The sequence below is a fragment of the Polyodon spathula genome, chromosome 13, assembly GCF_017654505.1.
Source record: "Polyodon spathula isolate WHYD16114869_AA chromosome 13, ASM1765450v1, whole genome shotgun sequence".
Classification (NCBI taxonomy): Eukaryota; Metazoa; Chordata; class Actinopteri; order Acipenseriformes; family Polyodontidae; genus Polyodon; species Polyodon spathula.
In genome coordinates, this window is record NC_054546.1 from 42872420 (window position 1) to 42889149 (window position 16730).

Below are 16730 nucleotides of genomic sequence, written 5' to 3' on the forward strand. Positions count from 1 at the left end.
TGCCTGAACCAATCAGAAGAATTGATAAAATCTCAAAGTATTTTTAAAAATCAAAATGACAGCAAAGAAGTGACTTAAAACAATACTAATTTTGTTTACCATTACACTTTTCTTAACATACTATTTTAACAGCAATTGTAAAGTAAGATAAAGTATTACTCTAAGTGTAATCTATAAATATTGAGTCAATAAAAATACCAGATGGTTATTTGGATAAATGTGTTAACATTTCAATGAACTAGCTTTAGACACAGTGCATGCATACAGTCTGCTCAAATTTGCAGAATGATCCCAATACACTAGTACATGATTTTACTTTATCTAAAACATAAGAGCAGACATAGTTAAATGCCGGTCTTCTGCGAAAGCTCAGTCTGTACAGATCCTGTCTACGTTTTCTAAGACAGCTTTGTTTGAGTGGAGACAATGTCAGAAACAAAAATCAAGAAGTAATCCTTTGTTATTATTGTTTTGCCTTGTGTGTTCTCTAGTTAAGTCATTGTTTTGTCAGTATCATAGACCGGCAGTTATAACCCATGGCATAATAGCGTAAACATGTTGACAGTAACTTCTTTGTAAACTTTGTTGCCAGTGACATTGATTCAATAACAAAGAAGTTATTTGAGATGCCTTCCTGGGCAGGTTTAACATTAAAACAGTAATCAGTTGTCAGAATGCCAGTAGATCTAAATGTGAAGGCCACCCATGCTGGGCCCTTATTTCTAACCGCGTTGGTGACAATGTTTCTGCTAGAGTTTCTTTTTTTATCAAGTTTGCTTGGCATTACAGCAACAAACATAGCCAAGTAGTTCTACGTTCTTCAGATGGATGTTAATACAATTAGCTTGGCTGCTATTACAAACTGAAACAGCAAACAAAAAACAAAAAAACAAAAAAAAGAAATATAACATGGAATAACCTACAGCGTGAAACATGACCCTTTTGTTCCGCAAGTGTAATTAATACCGTCTTGTTTTTGGAAGGGTTGCCTTTCAGCGTTGAATGTGAATAATTGTGTCTGTCTTCGTATAATTTACCAACAATTAAGTCTTCACAGAATGACAAACATATTGGGCACAGGGTTAGACTTTGTGTCGGCCCCTGTCTCAGACAAACCCGAAAACTGATTTGACCTCAGCAATATTTATTCAGTCTACAGCCCTCCCCACTTACTGTAGAGTACCTGAATACATAATTAAATGAGAACCGTGGCAGACAAGGGTTTTGTGTAAGGCATTCTTAGAAATAAATAACAAAGGTACATACTAATTAAAGATAATACATCAAAGTGTAGTAAAGCACAGTGGTAAACCACGATGAAGACTGTGCTACAGGGGTAGTGGCAGCTGAATTATACATATTTAGCACAGCACACATCTACTGAAAAGAGCTGGCTCTGTCTCCTTCTCTTCATTACAAGCAGTCTGTTTCTGAGAGGGCTTCAAAACACTCCTTATTAGGAGCTTCTTGTAGGGTGAGAGGTGGGCTGCCTGTCTCTCAGCACAAGAGGTGAAACTTAAGTCTAGCACACCTGATCAAGGCTCCACTCTGCCTTGCAGGTACTTTCATACAAATGTGTCTTTCATGTGACTGATTGAAGGTCTCCAACCTGCAATAAATGAAACATTTGATCCCTTTGAATCCGCTTTCTCTTTGATTCCCTCTTAACTCTTTTCCCTTTTACTTTGTTGGAAGCACAGTGTCGGATTTCCTTTTATACATTGAAAGAATGTGTGTAGATTTCTTGTGAGAAGCAGCAGTTAGTTGCCCAGCATGCTGAAATGTTACAAGGGAGGGCATAATGTTGCTGAGAATTATCTTTGGGGTGCTCTTGGGGGGTGGGCATAGTACAGGGGTCCTTCCTTTCTCTATGTGACGTTTGTTGACTTGCTTAGTCCTGGTTTTCACTGCTCTGTTTTCTAACCTGGTCAACCTCACCGCTGTATCAAGTTTCATTGCTTTAAAGATAGTATGCCCCCAGGTTTGGGGGAATACCTGTCAACACTACTTCACGTATATGGATAATGAACAAGTTTCCCACTTTTTTTCTATTGCATTTCATCCCTATACTGTATATTGTATACACATTTACAAAAAAAACTTATTTCGTAAATGCACTGAAGAGCCACACTAGCACGCCATACACACAGCCCTATCACTGCCTGCAATTCACGAAAAGAAAATAGAGCCAGTATAAAAAATGTTGAAAATTAGTTCCATTGGATGTAGACATTGTACATATAAATGTAGAACAGGTAACCAGATCTATATTTTATAAAATATAGATTTTGAGGCATTGTAGCTCATTTTGCAACATACTGAAATAGCCGCTAAATGCACAGCATGCTATTGTTTTGAATGCAATACAATGTTTTTACAGTGTTTTGACTTTTATTTTAAATATATTAAGGCTTTACAGTATTTAAATCAGAGGCTTAAGAAAACAAAAAGAGCATGTTTCATGAAGCCCAGCTCCTGGTCCAGTAGGAATGACTGCTATTCAGGGATAGTATCTTCTCCATGTGGGAAGTGCTCTGTATGCTAATATGCCATTGCTTTTGTTACAGAGGACAGCAGTTAGGAAAATAAGGGCATTCAATTAACAGTGACATGTTTTAAAGTGGTTGGTATCTAGGGTATAATTTACTTAAATATAATCTCAAACAGATAAAAAAGAAAAGAAAAAAGTGTGTGTTTTTGACAGTCATCGTAGCCCCTGGGATATTTCAAATTTATGGCTGCACTCTGCTTATGACTCAGGGGAATAATCAGCATTAAACAAACCTATAATTCTGTAGCTTCTCAAGTTGACTAGAAGCCTATTCCTATAATTTAGCTCCATCTTTTGACAGCCCAAGCCACCCACACATATTCAACTAGCTGACCTCCCAGTGTAATAATCAGGTTGTTATCTCATGGAAACAGATTTATAAAGACAAGACACTTGCTAAGCAAGGCCGGTGAGATGACAGAATAAACGGATCCCCTGCCTCCCTCGCCTGTCCTGTGCAGCTGTCATCCCTCGCTGACCCCCAAGAACGCCTCTGATCTCCAGCCTGACACCCTGGCAGGATCCACTGTCATCACCTCACAGATGCCCAGCCTCAGTGGAGGGGCTGACTCTGCCTCGCACCTGCCGGTATACAGGTGTCACTGCTGTTCTCTTCCCTAACGTATTGAACAAGCTGATTTAGTTCCAATTTTGCAAAGACGAAACATTCTGGAGGAACAGCTGCCATTTCTCAAACGAGTCTTAATGTTTTTGACCATACTTTCTAAGTGATTTTTTTGTGATGGGTCGAGGGGTGGGGGGTGATCGTCACATTCTCTGTTCGGTAGTGTCTTGCTGCAGTGCTATACTCGTGAGCATTAAAATTTTTGTTTCTTTATTTAATAATGGAGCTGCTGTCTTTGTGTTTGTGCATCCATAAGGCCTTGTGTGCAAGTTTGTTGTGTTTATTGCTATTTCTCTAATTAGCCTAGAATTGGTAGATTTGTCATAACCATTATCAAGGCCCAACGGGAATTCTCTGCATGGATGTCCCTGGAGCGTTTGCCTCCGGATGAAACGCGTCGTAACGGGCATTGCCTGGCATAGGAGTGGAGCCATGGCACTGCAGAATATCAGAGCTGCACTGAAATAAAGGATAGGGACGTGTGAAGTGGTGGTTGTGTTTGAGAAGAGAAACTGGAGCTCTATCCTTACGCAGCCTCGCCTTGACAACATTGTGTTCTCACTTGTGGCTCCCTGTCATCTGACATGTTAATTGAGAGCAAAAACACAAAAAACAAATAAAACAAAAAAACATAAAAAGCCCACGGCACACAAATGAAACAGAAAGGGGACACATCAGACACCACTGTAATTCCAGCCAGCCGCAACAGCCAGCTCAGGCCCTTGGGTTCTTTTTACACAGGATGAAGCAAACCTATAGGCGTGCTTATTAACAAGAAATGGGTGTCATCGATGCCGCTTGAGTGTGATAAATATTTCAGGCTGTTCCTGTGGCACTGCTCGAGCTGCCTCCTGTTTTTGTAAAGTCATTTGGATCAGTTTGCAGCTCAGACCCTAACCCTGAGCTATCTGTTACACAAGCAGAGATCAAAGCAGTGGTGTTGGCAAGCATTCCAGGGACACAGAGCAGTCCACATGGGCCGTTCACAGTCTTATTTAACCAGCTGTAGGACAGGAACTTCCTCACTCTCTATTGACCAGGCTTTGAAAGATTTATGGGCTACCATTGACTTGTGAATGATTGATGCCTTGGTTTGAATTTCGAGAGGCGAAAGGAAAAAGGAGTGCATTACTTTTAAGGATATCTATGCATCTATACATCTACATGGCTTTCTTTTGTACTTTCTTTCTCAATATACACTCTGTCTACTTATTACTGTACCTGTGTGGGTTAACACATATTAACTATTTTAATTTGTAAAAATATTTGTCATGCTGAATTTGGTGATTGTAAAAGGAGAGTGCTGTACAGATTGAGGGGTGTAGAGGAGAGGGGGTGGGGGGGTGCAGCACTTTGTTCATGCACAAACCAGGTATAGCTGCATGGGTGGGCTTGCAAGCTGGTCTGCTGTTACACCCTAACTTGCTAACAAAGAGACCAGCATCTATTAAGATAAGACGAGAATTCAGTCTTCCAGCCACTTTCATTCTTGCTTTTAAAGGCTTTGCCGTGAACAATTATATGGGTTTTGTAAATGTACACTTCAGGACTACAGAGGGCAACTTGCTGGCTTCAGCTCTGTGAAGAAGATTTGTATCTGTACAGCACATGGGCAGTTTCTAACCCACCTGGAAAATAGCACTGCCAGAATCTTTATTGCAGAGACGCTTACTGCAATGGATCTAAATACGGCGGCAGTGGTTTAACTGTAACTTATAATACAGAGTGATAGCGCTTGTTAAGTTGCTTTAAGGATCCGCTGTAGTTTGGACTGTTGAAATTGTCTTGCTGAAAACAGTGAGGATCAATATAGCTTGTCCTGCCTCGGTGCTGGTGACGGATGTTGTGAGGAGTTCACTAACTCAGTGTAATACTGTACATTGTTCTACTGATTCTGCTTTACTACTGATCTTTGCAACAGCATGCAGGATGTGGTCTTTAAAAATCTTGAATTCATATAACCCATTATAAACCACACATTGTTCAACAGTTCTACTGCTGCAAATGAAATGACTTTTCCAAGTCAAAAGCCCCTCCTCGAATTGCAGTGTGTTCCTAACTTACAACTGAAACCAATGTTTTGTTTTTTTCCCTTGCTTTCTATAGGGGGAAATGGCATCCTCTTATGATGTCATCATGCATTTGCTTCTTCCCTATGTCCCTATAGAAAAACTGGAAGAGAGTTTTTTTTTAATTTATCTGTCCTCTACGAGGTATGCAAGGGTTAGACTAAATCACAGGATTTGATATACAGTACTCACCATATGTCCAGCAGATTTAAAGTTGTTTTTCAATTCAGAACTACCCAGTAGTCCTCTGGTACACAAATATATATTCAGGCAGACATGCATTGATTCGAACACTTCTGTATGTCTACATAATAATTAGTCTAGGGAATTTCAAGAGCACTTGTTTTGAAGAAGTGCAAAGTAACAGATGGACATTGAAAAAATATGGGACATTTAAATATGCCGTAATCCTCTGTTAGTTTGGGAAATGTGATCAAACAGCTATGCCTGCATGTTTTTTTCGTGGAAAAAAAAAAACTTAATTTGTGCCGTGAAACCACTTTGACCTATGATGGCTATTGAGTTTTTCTTATTTGTATTTAATGAAAATGCTGCAGATATTTAGATGGTTCCTGATTCTTGTTTCATTATTTCTCTCAATCATATAAAACTTCTAGGTACTCATAAAGGTTATCTATTACAGGGCCTCTACATTGCCCTTACCTACAGGCCAACCTAATACAGCTATAAAGCAAACAAGACTTCCAGAATATCCCAGACTGTAATGTCTCTACTCATGGACTCTGCTTAACTCTGCTACTACTTTGTCAGTCAGACTTTTGCATTATAACTAAGTCTTCCAATACCATTTCCCTCATTAACTTTATTTAAAAAAGACTGTGTTTATATTTTGTGTCTTTCTCTGTTCTGTCTGTGCTTTTTCACTTCGTCACCCTTTGCATAAGACATAACAGCAGGTACTGTATTTCACCCTTTGCATAAGACATAACAGCAGGTACTGTATTTTTCTCCCAGACCTGACAGACTCTTGTAATGAAAATGATCAGGAAATCGCTGTGCTAAGCTTGTGGCGTTGTGTATGAGTGAGCAGCTGGGATTATGATTTAGTGCTAATGCAATTAAGGTGTTGTTTTCTTGTGCGAAGGAGCCAGCTACAAACATGATTACATACTTTATGAGCTTCTGGCTAAAATATTCTATGAGGAAATGCTTGTTTTAGTGGAATTGTCTATGACATGTTTCAGGTTTGGATGACAGTGCAGTACATATCTAATCATTTTACTTGACATTCAAACACGTATTTCTCATCGGTTTCAATTTGAAAACATAACAGCCTCTTTAATAATCCAATCCAAAGCACCCCCACGAATGCAGCCTGACTTCCAGTACAGGATCGGCTGGTCAGGCTCTGAACGTTTGATAAAAAAGCAACGACCACAAAGCTCCCTGGCTCATGTCAGAAAGCTTCGGAGTTTGGACAGTTAGTCATTCAATGCACTTAACTGGCAGCTTGACTTGCCCCTGACAACATATTCCTGGTAAGAACATAAGACTTGTCTTCTGGCTAACACAGAAGTTCATCTCCAAGTGTCCCTGCTCTTGACATTTTGACACGGACAGCACATTGACAAATAGCTAGAGTTTTCACCTTGTGTCATACAGCTTGCCTCTACAATGACCTCCCCATTAAATCAGCACAGTTACTGTATCTCAGCAGTCACAGGTCTGCTGTTAGGATGCTGATTGAGGTCTCTACGGGTGGTTTGTCTGAACAACAACGCCTGGAGAGTCCAGTTTTTAGTTTCTTTTGAGGATTTTTTTCCCTCCCAGTTCAGTAACTTGTCAGTTTTATGTTGATGCATTGTTCCTGAATTGTGTGTTATAGTGGACAGTATTGCAAGTGCATTACAGGAGGAGAGATGAGAACTGTTGAGATCTCAAATAGATCAATAATGTAAATAGGCAAACATGCTCAAATCAAAGCAGGTCTATTTGAAAAAAGCATTTCATTTTCAATAGATACTTATTTTTTATATATAGGCCTATGGTGTACATATGTGGGGCATACAGTTCAAATATATTAAAAAAAAAATACACACAGACACATAAAACAAAGAATATTGGAAGAATATTTTCATTATGTTAGTATTTTCCTATAACTGGATTATAATATACATATTAAAATAATAATCATATTATTAATTATTAGTATTATTATCACATACAATAATAATAATAATAAGCAAACATAATTTAAAACCCCAACGACGGAAAAGACGGCCTTTCACTGTGCACGGGAAATAATAATAATAATAATAATAATAATAATAATAATAATAATAATAATAATAATAATAATAATAATGACTGAAACATCCTCAATGCACTACTACAGTGAGTGTGATGATTCCCAAGGTTTAAATCTATTTACAGCTAAAATTATGAATTTAAAGTGCTCTTTTTTTGTAAGTTGAATTTCTCGTAGTTTATTCGTTTGGAGTAACACTTTGCATTAATAATGTCTCATTACAAAGAAATTACACACATGCCATCGAAATGTAATTACAGTGTAGTGCATTTACCATGTTATTACTATGCCATTGCAATGTAATTACAGTGTAGTGCATTTACCATGTTATTACTATGCCATTGCAATGTAATTACAGTGTAGTGCATTTACCATGTTATTACTATGCCATTGTAATGTAATTACAGTGTAGATATACACAACTGTTGTGAACTGTTACCAGGTTTTCCATTCATCTACTGGGAGAAAAGAAAAAATGTTTCTCATGCAATTGGACATCTACACTGAAAATGCAATCGAACATAACTATATTTTACTAGAATTTACTGCAAATCCCTACAGGTCATGCAGCAGCAATAATGTAAATATCTGCAGGGTAATCGACCCTCAGGGGCTCCCTGCACTTTCCCTGCAGTTAAGAAGCGGGTGTTTTTCATTCAGCACGGGGGGAATATGATAGCTGTGTTCAATATGTAGCTTATATTTACAGAGTCAACCAAATGTTGGATATTATATGGTACATTATTGATTAAACTCCTTGCCTGCATAACCCCCATCTCACTTTCAGCCTGGCCCAGTTTCCCTTTATTTTGCTTCATGTAACGAATGATTAATGCTGATCCCGGGTCCCTGTGAGAGAGAGCTGGGTGTCAGGTAAGGTTTGTTAGCTCAGAAGTATGGATTATTTTATGTTCCCTGAACTTTGTGGCCACAAAAGCACAGTACTTAAATCTCTCCACTCATTCTCCAGGGCTATGAAATGCCAAACACATTAAATAGCCCACTTTATACATAATCTCATTCAGTATACTCCACGATTTTGTTTTTCCGTCCCCCCGCCCCTTCCATTCTGTTTGGAGGAAATGGGATGAGAGAGAAAAAAAGGACGATCCTCATTGGATTTTGTTAAAATATTTATAGGTTAGGGTTGACTGGCTAAATTGAATATCTATGCTGATCTCTCTTGCATGTTTAACTTGTGCTTAGAAAAATATGTTTCCTAGGTGATAACCTTTTATGTACCAGCCTGACTTCATTGAAATGCATGGAGATAAGAATATGTCACACTTCATGGCGATGCTATTCTTGTGTGGCAGAACGATTATTCAAATGATAATTGACCCCCACCTGTAGATGGCTCAAAGTCTGTAGTCAATCATTCCATTTGATGTTAAAATATGTAAAAATACAATTATGTCATTTACATTACAGATCATTTGTGAATGTCAAGTACCTCCGGCAAGGTGTTGGAACACACACACAAAGAGCAACAACAATAAAAAAAATCTATTCAGCTATTCTATGAAAGCTATTTAATAATTTAAGCTGGCTGTTAATGTGTAAAACTCTCTGTTTTGTTGGTGTCTTACGCAGTATGCAAGTTTTAAACAGATTATTTAAGATTCTTTTCAGAGGCTCGTTCTTTGTTTAGAATTTCAGTTCCCAGGTATTTGAGCAGATTCATGACACTGACTAATGAATCAACAGAGCTGATAAAAATGAACAATGCAGACATTTTAAAACTAGAGGGATAGACCTTTCTCTTTCATTGGTGTGAATCTGTTATACCCTATAGACAGTCTGCCATTTTCCAAATATAAAAAGCTTCTCTATTAGAATTTATTATAAATAACCACAAATGCGTCTATAAAACTGTTGTAAATGGTGATGAAAACAATATTAGGCAATTGTTATTAACAGTAACAGGCTCTACCAAGCACATGCACAATAACTAAGGCATTTCTAACCTTGAAATGAAGCTTTACAATACTGATGTGTGATTAAAACATTATTATAATAAACGACTACCTCGTGTTAATGTTGATTCTTTTATAAGTGTTTTATAATCAATTAGATCCTTAAACTAAAGTATGGCCAGAGATTCTTTACTTGTGATCAAGGTTTTATCTCCTGCAGAGACATGTGTGAGATTTAGGCTGTGCATGAGTAATTCATCTGAGTAATTCATTTTGTCAATAGAGCTCTCAGTACACCCTACTGAACTCATCACTCTGCAAGGTGCATTGGATTACAGGTATGGAAAATGACCTAGACTGCACTGAGGAATATCATTTAGAAAGGAAATATGTGTTTTATTTCAAACTACTGCAATAATTCTCCTTGTCATTTAATAGGAATACATCTCAGATATATCATGACTAGCCATATGATATCAGCAAATAGTTGTAGTCTTTTCTGTGGATTCCCTGATGGTACTTGCAAGGTAGATTTAGTCAGGCTGCTCATTAGTTTATGCCTGGACCCAAACAGGTTCACGGCACCCTTGTGATTGCCTTGTGAAATTATATATTTTTGACTCCCAGAGGTTTAAACCATTATCCTGATTATTCACAATGCATGATGATATCTGCCAGTTCTAATCTGTAAGCATGCTGATGCTGAATTAAAAGAAATGCAAAGCGTGATGGAACACATTTTACAGGAAACGTTCAGCTTTTATATGATTTAAATACATTTAAAGAGATGCATACAGAATCTGTGCAGCTCAAGGTAATCACTTAAGAACCTTTTAATTGCAAGTCTGCAGAAAACATGCGTACATTTTCCTCACACTGGAATAAATGCAGCAGTTTGTTCTTTTGTAAACAAGCATGTCGTGCTTATTACTGCCATGCACGTCTTCATTAAAGGTTCATTGCTGAAGTCTCTAAATGAAAAGCAGCAAAACCACACAGCCCTCTCCTCCGCCAGGCTGTTTCTAAGCCTCACAGCCCCACTTCACGTTGTTTCAAGTCTGCAAATCTCATTATTATTATTATTATTACTATTATTATTATTTATTATTATTATTATTATTATTATTATTATTAGCACTATTTAATTATGAAATGACAGCTATGGAGAATTTGGAATACATTTCTTCCCTTGATAGTTAGTTACAGGGCAAAAAATGAAACCCTTTCAAAAATGAAGGCTTCATATTTCAAGCTTATAGCTGCTAAAAGGCTGTACTCAGAAAATCAATTTTATTAAAGTCCTCGCTGCACTAAAGGGACTTCTATGCAACTAAGCAATTTTAGAAATACGTCCACAGGCCGCGGCAGTTTTGATTCATGGCTTTAACAGGGTTGCATTCTGACTGTTTACAATATCATCCTCGCAGCAGGGTCAGCTCCTGTTTTCAGTATGATCCTCGCAGCAGGGTCAGCTCCTGTTTTCAGTATGATCCTCGCAGCAGGGTCAGCTCCTGTTTTCAGTATGATCCACGCAGCAGGGTCAGCTCCTGTTTTCAGTATGATCCTCGCAGCAGGGTCAGCTCCTGCTTACAGTATGATCTTCGCAGCAGGGTCAGCTCCTGCTTACAGTATGATCCTCGCAGCAGGGTCAGCTCCTGTTTTCAGTATGATCCTCGCAGCAGGGTCAGCTCCTGTTTTCAGTATGATCCTCGCAGCAGGGTCAGCTCCTGTTTACAGTATGATCCTCGCAGCAGGGTCAGCTCCTGTTTACAGTATGATCCTCGCAGCAGGGTCAGCTCCTGTTTACAGTATGATCCTCGCAGCAGGGTCTGCTCCTGTTTACAGTATGATCCTCGCAGCAGGGTCAGCTCCTGTTTACAGTATGATCCTCGCAGCAGGGTCAGCTCCTGTTTACAGTATGATCCTCGCAGCAGGGTCAGCTCCTGTTTACAGTATGATCCTCGCAGCAGGGTCAGCTCCTGTTTACAGTATGATCCTCGCAGCAGGGTCAGCTCCTGTTTTCAGTATGATCCTCGCAGCAGGGTCAGCTCCTGTTTACAGTATGATCCTCGCAGCAGGGTCAGCTCCTGTTTACAGTATGATCCTCGCAGCAGGGTCAGCTCCTGTTTACAGTATGATCCTCACAGCAGGGTCAGCTCCTGTTTTCAGTATGATCCTCGCAGCAGGGTCAGCTCCTGTTTTTGACTACCTGGTTTAAATCAAACTCTGCTTAGCACAATTCCATTTTGATTGTTGGTTTATAACCTTTGCTAAATGCGTAAGAGTGGTCATGAGGAGATCCCATTAACTAAAACAGACTAAGGGCAGGAGCTTTCTCTTGTGAGGTATGCCCTCCCAGTCACCACGAATAAAATTAAGCTTTGGTGTCCTAGGGAAGCTCTAGCAATTTCACTTTTCCAGGATGCACCATTGCCAAATCATAAACACACGAGTTACCAGCATACATGACTATTCACCATAATAACTAAAGAGAATGCAGAAAGACTGATTCCTTCATCACTCGATGATTGCACTTGAGCAATCTTAGTGTTCATATTGACTAAAGAAATGATTACAAATTTACCAAGTAATGCAACCACAGTTATCCACAACGGTGCTTTGCATTTGCTACTTATTTCCTATATGAAGAACGTGCTGTCTAAATTAGGGTTTGACTAGAGTTCTGGTGGTGAGAAGCAACATGTTGGATTATTCTGAGGAACAACAACACAAAAAAGTAAATAAAATAATAAAGAGAAACACACTATAGATCGGTCCTGTTTTTTGCAAATCCACAGGTCCCACATCAAGGAAAGCATCGTAAAAGATTAATATTGCCTGCAATTGTGACGATCTAACCATACACGTGAAACAAAAACCAGTTTACGCATGCGTTTTCAAACCTTTGAGTTAAACCACATCACTTTGACGTCTGCCTAAAAGATCCTTGCTACCCAGCAGTCAGTAAGCCAGTGTCTTGGGGCTGCATATCTTTTCTAACAGCGTACAGCTGTGGGACCCTGCCTTCCTCCTTTCACTCCCTCTCCAGCAGGAATAGCTACAGGGTAGATTTACAGTATTGTGTGTCAGTTGTTGATCACCTCTTGCAACACTAGGGAGCACGATTAATGCAAGCGATTCACAGCTCTGATATATCTGGATGTCAAGTACCTCTGGGGTTGTTAAACATGCATATTGGATTGCATGCCTGCTGTTTAATGTGTTAGCTGCAAATGCACGGCACTGTTGAGCTCAAGACCTGGCTGTAGTTTACTGTTTTGTGAGACTTTGCAATGTGCATTGTGGGTTAGACAGCTAAACTATTATGCATGGCCCATGGAAATAGTGTTCCTTTATTTGTATCTGGCCCTGTGTTCCAGCTCAACTTGGATATAATTACATGTTGTCAGCCTTACTGTACTGAGCCAAAGCTGTCACTCTGCTCCCATATTGCATGTGGATAGAGTGGTCTCTAGAGGTCACTAAAGTTCCACAAGTGGCAGATGCAATCACATTGAGGCTCACACAGTTAAATAGAGATGCAGTAAGACAACCCAGTGAGATTAAAAAAAAAACAGGACAATAAACCCTACTGTCATTTTATGAAACTGTATTTCACTTGTTTGTGAAAAAATAGTAACTACATCACATGTAAGCCCAGGTAGACATGCATACTTGTACCAGGTGGAGTTTTTTTTAATTATATATATATATATATATATATATATATATATATATATATATATATATATATGAGTGTAGATCAGTGACCGTACTTTTAGAAACGTGTTAAAGTGTCACGAGTAATAAGGGTCACAGTCCCTGGTCAGGTCAGAGCGATTTGGGCAGGAGCAGAAAGGGGAACAGAGGTGCAGGACAGACAGTACCAGACACCAGATAAGACAGAGAGGCAGCAGACAAGGTATCTCTGGAGCCTTCACAATTAGAATGAGACATGCAAGGTATCCCAGGAGCCTTCACAATTAGACAGTGCAGCTCTTGTATGTGCAGCACTAATAACTATGCGGAAATTACCGTAAGCTGCTTCTCAAATAGTTCTGTTAGTGTTGTGGGTTGTGGTCGGGGTGGGGGGCTAGCTTAGTGCCTGCTGGAAGTCTACAGCTATCCAGGAAATAGATCTTTGCCAGCTTTAAAATTAGTAACACATTTAACATGTTCTGTGCTGCCATCCAGTGCCACAAAGAGTGCAGAAATGCAACGCTGGTTTGTTGTGGGGTCCGTCTGGAAAACTGCAGTGAGTTTAGGAACTAAATTGAAAGAAATAAGAAGGGAGATAAAAAATGTATAGCAGATGCAGTCGGGCTCCATCCACAAGAGGCAGTACACAGACCACCAGTGAAGATAATTGTCTTGCACAATGCAGTCTTTGCTGAGAGAAATGAACACATCCTTTTTTCATTTTATTTATTATTTTCTTTTTAAAACAACCGCACCACCAGAAAAATATTAGTAGTTCCCAAAGTATTGAGCCTTGGTCTTGTTAATGACATAATAGTTGGAAATATGATTAATGGCTTTTACTTTAAGGCTCCTAATACAAGATGCTTTGTGCTTGCAATAGTGTAGCGTACTATACTATATATAATACCACACAGTCTTCAAACCATGGAGAAGACCATTCCCATACTGTGTGTATCAAGTGCCTTTCATTCCTATTAAAAACGGATGTAACAAGCAGACCTTTCAATAGCAGACATTTGCATTTACTTTAAACTTAAGTACTGTTGAGAGAAAATACATAAACATGAAGGCTGTCTTTAGTTATGTATCCTTCAATACTTTGGCCCATACCTGATTTCTGTCTGCTTTACACACAAAGTGAATGGGATGCAGGGATGGAAATACTAAGACCCCAATGGCATAGCAGATTGAGCCATTCCAGGTTTTATATAAAGCCAATTTGTGCACGCCTGTGCCTTTCATCTCTGCGGCTGCCTCTAAACTCAGTAATGATTAATCAATGTCCCAGCAATGGCTCAAACTGCTGTGCAATGGGAGTCTTGTTTAGTTGTACTAGTAGGCTGCAGTTTCATGGGGCTTGAACTACTCATTTAACTTGCAGAGGGTGCCACCTGAAGGAGCAGGTCTCATTGGTAACAGCTGAGCTACAGTCCTGTAACAGCAGTTGCAAGTTTCATTGAATAGACCTCAGCTGGCCACTGCACAAATGTGAGACTGTGTACTCTTGCATAAACACAGTGTTGTGTGCAATGATGTGTACCACAAATTAAAAAAAAAAAACAGAATAATTGATTATTTTGAATGTTTAAATGTTATTTTCAACGTACACTGAGCCCAATTCCATTCTGAATTCTCTGCTAAACTAAACCATAATACAATGGATACCATTATTGTTCCAGTCGTATGCCACATTGACTAATTGTACAAGCCATTATTATTGAAATAAAGAATGTTTTTTTTTTTGATAATGTAGCTAATACTGTATGTTATTGTGATATCTAAAAGGGACTTATTCACATGATGATATCCTTGCAAAGGAAAGATAGCTGCACTCTGTGTTGTAGGGAACCATCTGACTTTCTAAAGAAACTAATCAAAAAGTGCATGTCCTGCTTCCATTTTTGTATGCAGACGTATTTATTGCGTTCCCTTTCATGTTTAAAATGAAGAGCACTTGTGTGTGGTCTGCACATGACCTGTAAAGAACTATTGTTCTTTTTCAGAATGCAAGCATGTTATGACTTTACATATTTAATGACTGCAATAATGAAGTGACTGTTTTTAGAGGTATGTCATACGTTGGCTTATAACCGTTCGTGCAGAATGTTGACTTAAGCAATACAAACATTTGTCTATTGTCAAGCAATAACAGATGTGTTTACATGTGTTTTGTTTTGCTTTATGTAGCTTAAATCCTTGAAACTATTAAGTACATTTTTTTACTTAACTAGTAGAATTGTCTTTAGAACATTTTGAGATTTAAATATTTAATAGTGCAACAAGAGTGTCTTAATTGCAGTATAATAACACAGTAATTACATATTTAGTTTTTTTAGCTACAATGTAATTGTATATTTATGACAACATTAAAGGTTAAAGCAATTGCTATTTAACAGTATTATTGCATATACAGTAAAATTACCATGTAACCACATGGTATTGATGTCACAATGTAAAATATGTGTGTCTGTGTGTGTGTGTGTATATATATATATATATATATATATATATATATATATATATATATATATATATATATATATATATAGTGTATTTTAATTATCCAGGGGACTGGTATATGTCTACATGAAGATCAGATTAACACAAAGGCTTCCTTTATGTAGCTTTATAGATTTTCAAACCCCACTCAGCCCATCACAAAAGACCTTGAATTGCCAATAAAGGCCCTCGATTAATTTTAACATATTGAGCCAGTTCTAAGTTTTATATGTTTGTATTGAAACACAAAAAATATATTCAGAGGAAATTGCTCTTGAAAGCGCTGTGCTCAGTGACAAACCCACTGAGGCCTACCTACCCAGTTTGTGTAGAATTCTTCAATTAGCAAATGTACGTGACAGTATGCTCAGTTCATGCAGTATAATACATAGAATACAGCAGATGTTTTGTACCTTGCCATGTTGTTTATATAAGTAAAGACAAAGGGATGCTGTTTGAATGCATGTGACTGAAACACTGAACAACAGATTGGTTATTCCCATATCTCAGATACATGACTGTGCATTAACTACTGCCTTTACAATTTGACAGCCACTATAAATAGAGCTGAACAAAGGCCTATCATTTAAATCAAAACAGCTAAACATAGTTACAGTATCTGGTCAAAATGCAAAAACCATTGTTAAGTGTTTCAGCTTGTTATGTTTCCAAGCGACAGACACCATTTTCTGTTTTTTTAAACATCTGTGTTTATTCTGACCTGCGATTAACTTATTTGAATTACTGTGTCTGTGAATCGTTTAATTGTACTGCAGCATTTTACAAGGTTTTTTTAATAAACGGCACACATTTCTTTCTTTTTTTTTTAAATTTAGTAATCAACAAAAAAAAACCCAGGCAAGAAAAGGAAAGGAAAGGCAAGATTAAATAAAAGGTGGGAGGATTAAAATGAACCAGACGATAATAAAGTCACATTTGTGTGGAAGACCATATTGTCCTTGACATGTTTTTGCTGTTCAGTTTATTTTTGTTTTGTGGCAGACCTATTTCACTGTGTGCCATGTGTTATGTGAACCTGTGTACAGCCAGGAAGCTTAGTATCCTGTATAGAATTGCTTGAACCTGAAGTCTGTGTCTT